The sequence below is a fragment of the Sturnira hondurensis genome, unplaced genomic scaffold (assembly GCF_014824575.4).
Source record: "Sturnira hondurensis isolate 20B ecotype Veracruz unplaced genomic scaffold, ASM1482457v3 Scaffold0007217, whole genome shotgun sequence".
NCBI lineage: Eukaryota > Metazoa > Chordata > Mammalia > Chiroptera > Phyllostomidae > Sturnira > Sturnira hondurensis.
In genome coordinates this window covers 606,997-614,044 of record NW_028079848.1, presented here as the reverse complement: position 1 = coordinate 614,044, position 7,048 = coordinate 606,997, and the positions used below count along the sequence as shown (strand labels likewise).

At 43.6% G+C, this 7,048-nt stretch overlaps 1 pseudogene; it reads right to left on the bottom strand.

The window, feature by feature from the left end:
* Window positions 1-1,424: 1,424 nt before the first annotated feature.
* On the bottom strand, window positions 1,425-3,243 carry LOC118990717 (lysine--tRNA ligase-like; annotated as a pseudogene).
* Between the last annotated feature and the right edge of the window lie 3,805 nt (window positions 3,244-7,048).

The following is a 7,048-nucleotide window of genomic DNA, read 5'->3' as shown; positions in this document are numbered from 1 at the left end:
TCTCTCAGGTTCTTCACTGAGTGTTTGAATAAGAGGCACAAACTCTATTCCTTGTTTCTTAGGTACCCAGATGTACCTGTGTCTCTCTGTTCTTCATTTTCTTATTCCCACTTGTAATTTTTCAGAAATATAAATGGTATAATGAGTTTATTGAGTAACAATAATCTGACCAGAACAGTGTTGGAAGTGAGGGATTGAAGAAAAGGTTTAAGGTGTGATGGTTAAGCGATTAACCATGTGTGACTGAAAGATAATAAAGAGAATATTACCCCCTTTACTTTATTTTGCCCTCCTTTATTTTTCAAAACAAAACAAAACAAAACAAAAACAGGTTTTGCCAAGAAGGTAAAAACCAAGCGATGGCAATATTTTAAGGTGGTAAAGGTTTTCATCTATGTTATAAACTAGGAAACTGTTAGGGTTTACTATTTAAATAGAATAATGTCTACCCAAGGTTATAACTGAAGGTTTAAAGGGGATTAAAGTATTCTCATTTTATAATGTTACTTTATTAGAGATAATTAAGTGTGGCCATAAAATCATGCATTTCCTCCTTGGAAGTTATGTGAGTTTTATGAAGTTAAAACTGTATGAAAAGTTAAAAATACATTACTTTTATTTTAATAAATGTGGCTATGCTAACTCAACAGTTCAGTCATTAAAAATAGCATGAGTAATATGTACGCCTATTTTAAGAAACCTAGAGTCTGTCTATTTTATATATTTCTATTTTAAAAATATTAAGTGCTTGATATGTTCCATGCACAATTAACATGAGTTAAGAGCGTGCAGATTCCATTACAGCGCTCTAACGTAGTTCCATATGGTACTGAGAAGGAAACACAAATACAGAGACGGTTAAGTAACACCGGACAACAGAGGTGCCCAATGAATGGGGGGGTCCTTAACTGGTTGCTGGAGGCAGAACTAGTTTTTAACCAAATATTATTTTGCACAAACTGGATTGGTTTATCTATTTCATAGTCCACGTAAAATCAGTAATCAAACGAAAGTGAGTATAGTTTTCAAACGCATGAACAGGGTCATGCGTTTCATTTGGTGTTTTCTAAATCTGTATGGATAACTTTGATTAATTCTATTATTTTGATAGTAGGGGAAGCATTTCTCTATAAACTATGAAATATAGCACAGATACAGTGAGATATTTTTCTCACTGGTTTAGGGCATAGTCGTGAATTAATAAGCCCCAAACTCTTCCACCTCTGCCACATAATGCTATTTTTTTTTTAAAGCGACAAACGGTTTACTTGGAAAGGAGGAGTCAAGGAGGAACGCCTAATTCCTGTTGTCTCTCTCTGGGACTGAACCGCGAGAGTCCAACGTGTAGCACCACGCAAGCACGTCCTCGATCTTCTGCAGCAGTGCAAAGATGCCTGAGTTATGTGACTCGCCATGCTCATTTTCTAGGCGGAAGCGCCCGCTCTTGTGCCTTCCAGTGTCTCAGCTGTTGCTACATTTTCCTTCTTGTCGTCAGGTTTCATGGCAGGAAAGAGCAGCACTTCCTTGATGTTATTGGAGTCTGTGAGCAGCATGGTGAGGTGGTCAATGCCCAGGCCCCAGCTGGCCGTGGGGGGGCAGCCCGTATTCCAGGGCAGTGCAGAAGTTTTTGTCTATGAACATGACCTCCTCATCCCCAGCGGCTTTGGCCTTGGCCTGTTCTTTGAAAAGCTGCTGCTGCCTCATGGGGTCATTCAGGTTGGTGTAGGCATTGCATATTTCCTTCTTCATGGCAAAAAGTTCAAAGTGCTCAGTCAGACCCTCTTTGGAGCGGTGCCACTTTGCCAGGGAGCTCATTATCTGTGGGTGATCACAGATGAAGGTGGGGTTGACCCACGTCACTTCCAGGAACTCCCCAACAGGCTTATCCAGGAGCCTGGCTGTGGTCCGAGGTGGAGGGCTGTCGTAGCTTTTGCCACACAGATATCATCAAGAATTTTGCGAGTTTCTTCAGTTTTGAAAAGGTTGGTTTCCAGCAACTTCTCACCCAGGGCTTCCTTCAGCTCTGCTACCATGCTGATTTTCTGGAAGGGTGCCTGCGGTGAAGTCAACCTCGTCGGCTTGGCCCTCAGGGCTGTCTGGATGGCAGGTGACCTTGTAACTGCCCGCAATGCTCTTCACCATCCCAGAAATCATCTTCTCCGTGATTTTCATGAGGTCACGAGAGTCTGCGTAGGCCGTGTAGAACTCACAGGTGGTGAACTCAGGATTGGGAGTCGTGTCGATTCCTTCATTCCGGAACTGGCGTCCAATCGCATACACCCGATCAATGCCACCAGCCACCAGCATCTTATGGTAGATGGAGCAATCCTCATGTATAAGTTCATGTGCAGCTCATTGTGGTAGGTGATGAAAGGCCTGGCCACTGCTCCCCCTGGGATGAGGTTCATCAGGGGAGTTTCGACCTCTAGGAATCCCAGCTCCTCTAAGAAGTTTCTCATCTGTGTGATGGTCTTAGAGCGGATGATAAATTTCTGCCTCACAAAGTCATTCAGGATCAAGTCCAAGTACCTCTGACAATACCGTGTTTGCTTGTCTTTGAGGCCCAAGTGCAGATGAGGCAGCATATGCAAGCAAGGAGATAGCAATACGATCTCATAGGGAATGATGCTCAGCTCTCCTGCCTTGGTTTTCCCAGGATTCCATGGGAAAATCAGTAATCAAGTGAGGTATGGAACTCTAACGATGTCTCCCCGGTGCAGTTTGTTATTGATACGAATAGCTTATTATTATTTATAATTCCTGGAATTGGCTATGACTTGCAACTTGACTCCCTCTTCTCGGAGGTCATAGAGGATGAGCTTTCCCCCAAGAAGCTCTTTTGGCATGGATCCTCCCTGTCACCTTTAAGGTGATGTCACTCAGGTGGTCCCCAGGCTGCAGGTGACTGTATTCTTGGATGAAGTGAGTCAGCGAGATGTCTACGTGGAATTTGTGTGGGTACAGGTCTTCCCGTTGGCTCTCCGTTGCTGGATTGCTTGGCTGCAGATCTTGTAGTACTGGTTTGGGTCCAGGTCCTCCTCCTGGGGACCCACATTGTCATCGGTGGTGTGGTCGGGGGGCAGCAGCGTGGGCCTGGCTTAGTTGTTTCTCACTGAGCCCCTTCTGCGTGGCCGCCTTCTCCGCCGTTTTCTTTTCAGCTTTCGGGAGTCTCTTTTGCTCATTCTTGCTCAGTTTTGTTTCACTACCATCCACGTTCTCTTTGGGACACTGCACCGTAGCCATCTCCCCAGAGGCCGGGACTGGGAGGGAAAGCTACTTGTTCATATCCAGATTTATATTGTTCAGAGCTTTCAGTAATGTCTTTTATTTACGGATGATACAGAAATTAATTTAACTTACTTCGATTTGTTTACATTTCACCCCTAACATGTAAATAAAATAGAATAACTAATTTAGCAATATTACAAGCATATATTTATACGCAGTAAAGAAGATTAGCACATGTAATGGGTTTTCTTAAATTTCTCCTTCAGGAGAAATTATAGCTTCAGCATCTTATATTCTGTAACAGATTTCCATTTAGTATTTTATTTCCATTGGATATTATTATTTTAAACTTTGACTTAAAATATATACTTCTATTGAAATAGTCATCTTAGTTGTACCCAACTACAACTATTATTGGTTTCATCAGGTTCAATATTCTTAATTATGTTCCATCTAAGCAGAGAGAGTAGTTTTCTGGTTGATCTTATCTGACAGTCTTTAAGTGGTTTAGTCTTTTTTTCTTTAGCATGCTCTTTGACCCAACATCAAACACTCTCTTTTGTCCAGAACGTGCTTGCCACGTGCCACCTTGATTTCATCTTACGTATTGACCTCGGATCTGTGTGACTGTACATTACACCCGTATGTCTTACTGTGGGGGTGACTTTGCCCGGAAGTCCCCCCATCCACCACAGATGAAAGTAACACTACCAAGACATGATTTACTTGGGGAGGAGAGGTGGCCAATTTCTCAGAGGAAAAAGGCCAGAAGCCCTTTCCTCAATGGCTTTTATTTGGTTGTAATACACAGGAATACAGGGTGGCAAGGATCAAACAGTAGATAACATTTCAAAGAAATCTGAGGGCTTAGTTTGAGTCAGTGTTTGTCAGGAAAGGGGGTTGCAGAAACTTTGGGAGACATACTCATTTCCTGCTCGGACCCTTAACATACGAGTGAAAGCACTCTCAGCAAAGCAGGTTTCACAGGACTTTTAGGAATTCTTTCTGATGCCTGATTACCTTGGATCCCGCTCTAGCAAGGCAAGAGGCTGCACTGCCTCCCCCATCACAGGTTTTCAGACTCAAGTGGATTAGAGCCAGGAAGTGCTTCTCCCAGAGGACAAGGGGACTTGGGCTATGTCAGAATAGCAGGGGGGGCAAGGGTCCATCACTCCCTCTTTGTTGCAGTCCCCCGAGTCCTTCCATGATGGCCTCCCAAGTGATCATGTCTGGCTTAGTTTTCTCCCCCTCTGAGGGGTCTTACCCATCATAGACTAACTGACTTTGGGGGCAGGGGGGAAGCAGAGGCAGGATTTGCTACCAGAGACAAACTTTGTCTCCTTGTGGCTCGCATTGCAGAGGTTGCGCACTCAGCCTTAGCCATGGGAGATGGTTTACAATTCCTGAAACCAGGCAGAGCGGTTCCCAACATCTTACTACAATTCCGCCTCCCTCTTCCAAACCCTGCTCTACCATCCCCTTTACAGATGGCCTGCAGAATCATCTTTCTTACTGTTTTGTAATGGATTACCTCGCAACCAGGTAAATGCCTATCAAGATTCTTCTCAGTGAGGGCAAACATTTCCTTTTATAAAATGGTAAGATTACCCCTAATTATTTTGTGTGGGGATTTGGACGTCCATCCATTCTCTCCGGTTCACCTTCTCTTTAGTATGTACTGAATGTTATGCATCACTTACGTTTGCAGAGCACGGCTGCCATTGATGCCACAGTTTTGACAATACAAACGGCTGTGCATCTCATTCTTATGCATGGGCTCCGCTGCATTGTACAAAATAATTGAACTAGTCCAGTGTCTTAAAGTGACACGTAGCATATTTTTGTTCCCCTTAGCAACTTTGTTGTGATACACACTTAATCTTCGTTTAATTCACATTTCGTTTTATTCTTAACATTTACAATAGACCTTCCTGGGAAATAACACAATTTTCACCATGTTAAAACTTCCTGATAATGTTCTTGAAGCACTTTTGTAATATAAGATCATATTAAATTATAGAAAGCCTCAAAGTAGATATTATAGCTTGAGTTTTTTAATGTTTTTAAATGTACCATATCCATGCCCAACATCTTACAGAAAAGATTACTTTATAAATTAAGGGAAAAACCAACACTATGAGAAAAATATGTTTTGGGGTCCTTTTCAGCTAGCACAAATTCACCAAATGGACTGCAACTTTATACCACAACTGGTGCAAAGAGCAAACACATTTTATTTCTGACAGCCAGTAAATAAGAATATAGGACATTTTCATGAAGATGGTGAAGCCAGTGTTGTTTCTCTGATTTTTTTTCTCTCTGAAACTAGCAAAAACATGACCAAAAAAAGAAAGAGAAAAGAATACAATTTCTTAATGAAATTAGGAGTCATTACCCCTAGCCACCTGAATCATATAAAAAGATACTGCAATGAAATTGAAATTGGGACCAACAGGGAAAGAAAACATTTAAATCTGCCTCTGCAGACTTTAGACGACAAACAGTAATCGTGGAACGTGGGCAGGGTAACCTTAAGGATCCGAACAGTGATGACTGCTTTGTTCTGCAGTAACTCATGTGTCCATGGGGCAGCCAGATGGGGCCCCGATTGGCTGAGAAAGGGCCACGCCCTGGGCACTGTCAGAAGGTGAAGAAGGAGAGGGGTTGAAACAGAGAAGTCATGCAGGAGCTGCCGGTGGTCCCTGCCTTGAAATCAGATGGGGCTAGGGGGTGACAGGTCTGCAGTGCTGTCCCAGGGGCCACTGACTGACATGAATGACCACTTCCCAAGCGTGGGCATGGGGAGTCTCTCTAAGACCCACTTCTTCCTGCCTACCCTAAAGGAAGAGGTGGGCACCATAGGTGGACTCCTCGTAAATAGCTTTGCCTTCAAGCTGATTATTTATTTCTGTGTTGCTCCTTTGGATGTGCATAATAACTCTTCCGAAGGGGGGTTTGTGTTCATCTTCGATGTTCTTGTATCTGGTTAGAGTGGAACCTCAGGCCCCAGAATCCAGCCTGCGCAGACTAATGGTTGATTGTCTTATTAGACGGGTGAACAACAGGGAGCAGACATCGGTCAGCCTTTGCTTTCAACCTTCATGAGAACACGTCCTGCCCAGTTAATTAATTAAAGAAGCTCACTTTGTATTTCCTAGGCCAAGGGTCAAGAGCGGTCCGGCCACTGGGCCGGAGCTTCTTATTCTCTGAATGGCCAAGGATCTCGAGACACACACCTTTATAAACACGTCCTTTGGACCAGCTCAGCGACTTTGCTGCCTTTTTTCTGTTTGCCGTAGTTCTGCCTATTTCAACACCGCTACATCCCCTTGGAAGACCTCACCCTTTCCGTATGAAGTCTCGTTAGAATCCTAAACTTGTTTGGGGGAAAATGTTCTAGATAGGAAGTTATCCTAACATTGGCCGTGATAGGGAACTCCGGGCAACGGAACCTCAACAACTGTAGAGGAAATCTAGACATTCAGTGAAGCAGTTTTCCAACAGGAATCAGCTCTTAAAATTGAAATGGTGAGGCCCCCAAACACAATGCTTACGCCCAGGCAGTATTTCTCCAGGACTCCAAAACTGCCTGCAGCGTGCCCTTTGTTCTACACACCTCTCTCTACTCAGCTCCACTTTCCTGAGCCAGCGGGGCCCTTTCTATTCCCTCTGCCCCTTCTCTGGCCTCCAGAATAAGCGGTTCCCATTTTTTCAGGGTTTCCCTCCCCGCTCAGGAAATGAAAAATCACGTTGCACAAACTTTTCCCTAAAATTAGTCAAACTATCTTCAGCACTTACACTAGGATTTCCTGTAAATCGA